The sequence below is a fragment of the Penaeus chinensis genome, chromosome 43 (assembly GCF_019202785.1).
Source record: "Penaeus chinensis breed Huanghai No. 1 chromosome 43, ASM1920278v2, whole genome shotgun sequence".
Taxonomy (NCBI): Eukaryota; Metazoa; Arthropoda; class Malacostraca; order Decapoda; family Penaeidae; genus Penaeus; species Penaeus chinensis.
In genome coordinates, this window is record NC_061861.1 from 16,734,228 (window position 1) to 16,736,727 (window position 2,500).

The window sequence follows — 2,500 nt, forward strand, 5'->3', positions numbered from 1 at the left end:
TATTATTTATATTATTATCATTATTATTACTATTATTATTATTATTATTGTTATTATTATTATTATTATTATTGTCATTATTATTACCATTATTATCACTATATATTGTATTATTGTATATTGTATATAATAAAGATAATAATAATAATAACAGTAATAATAATGATAATAATAATATTGATAATAAAAATAATAATAATGATAATAATAATGATAATAATAATGATAATAATGATAATAATAACACTTAATATTATCACTGTTATTATCATCATTGTTATTAATATTATGACTATTACTGTTATTATTATCGTTATTATTGCTACTATTACAGTTATCATTATTATTATATTGATGACAATGATAAAGATAACTGTAATAGTAGTAATAATAGCGAAAATAATAACAGCAATGATAATCATAATAATGATAATAATAATAACAACAAATATTTTTGATATTATTATTATTAGGATTATCATTGTTCTTCTTCTTATTATTATTATTATCATTGTTATAATTATCATTGTTATTGTTGCTATTGTTATCAAGATTATTGTTATTATTTAATTATCATTATCATTATCATTATTATGATCATAATGATGATGAAGCGAAGGATTGTCAATATCAATATCATTTTTATAATTATCATTACTATAATTATTACTATTACTATCACAATAATGATGAAAATAACAAAATGATGATGATGATGATAATAGTAATAATAATATATTATCATTGTTATTATAATTATCATCGTTATTATTATTATTATGATTATCATTATTATTATTATTGTTGTTATCATTATTATTATCATTGTTATTATTATTATTATTATTATTATTATTATTGTTGTTATCCTTCTTCTTCTCCTGATTCTGTATATTATGATTTCACTATTCGTATTATTACTATTATTTTTTAAATTACAATGATTATAATTATTGATATTGTTATTATGAAAATCATTGTTATAATAATAATGTTAATAATAATGCTAATTATTATTATCATTATTGTCATTATCATTATCATTATCATCATTATCACTATTACCATCATTATTGTTATTTCTCTCTTGTTAATATTATCATGATTATCCTTATCCTCAATATTTTTTATTATAATTACAAGTATCAGAATTGTAACTATTACTATATTATCATCATTACTATTATTATCGTCAACATCATCTTTATTAGGATTCATTATTAGTAATTGTATTGCCATCACCCCCTTATTATTGTTATTATCCTTATTATCATTGTTGATATTGTAGTGATCATTGTTATCATTATTACTGTAACAGTGATAAATTAAAAAATGGAAAATGATAACGAAAATGATAGAAATAATGAGGATAATGATAATAATAATAATAATAATAACAATAATAATAATGGTAATAATGATAGTAATAATGATAATAATAATGATATTAATAACAATGATAATAATAATAATAATAATAATATGTTATTACTATTATCCTCCTCATCATCATCATCATTTTGTTATTTTCATTATTATTGTTATTATATATTGTTTTTATCAGCATTATTATTATTATCATTCAATTTACTATGATGAAAATTATTGTTATTTTGTTTTAATTATGATAATCTGTATTATTATAACTACTATCTATCATCATCATCATCATCATCTATTATCTTTATTATGATCGTTTATTCATTATTGTGATCAATGTTATTACTGTTAATATTATAATCATCATCATTATCTCTATTATCATATCATTATTATCCTTATTATTATCATTATTGTTGTTATAAAAAATAATAACAATGATAATAATAATGATTATTATTATTAATGTAACAATAATAATAATAATAACAACAATAATAATAATGACGATTGTTATCATCCTTAATGTTATTAATATTATCTTTATTATGATTGTGATTCTCATTGTTTTCATTAATATAATCATCATTATAAACATCATTATCATTACCATTATTGTTATCGTTATCAATATTATTATTGTCATTAGTATCATGATTATCACGATGCTTCGTCTTCTTATCATTATTATTATTGTTATTGTTATTACTATTATTTATTTATTTATTCATGTATATATTTATTTATTTGTTTATTATTATTATCATTGTTGTTGTTATCTTTATTATTATTATTATTATTATTATTATTATTTATTGTTATTATTATTATTATCATTACAGTTTCTAATTTCTTACTAATTATGATTACTTATATTATTATTTTCATTTGCATCATTATTATAATATGAATTGTTATCACTAACATTATTGTTATTCTTATGATTACTATCTTTAAAAGTGATATTATTATTATTATTATTGTTATTATTATTATCCTTATTATTACTATTATAATTATCATTCCTATTATTATTGGTTTTTCTAGTATTGTTATTATTATTACTGTATCATTATTATTACTGCTGTATTATTATTATCATTATTATCGTTATTATTGT

At 16.5% G+C, this 2,500-nt stretch overlaps 1 protein-coding gene across 1 annotated transcript in view; it reads left to right on the forward strand.

The window, feature by feature from the left end:
- LOC125048374 (opsin-5-like) overlaps positions 1 to 2,500 on the forward strand; it is a 61,469-nt gene that overhangs the window by 1,292 nt on the left and 57,677 nt on the right. The window lies entirely within an intron of this gene.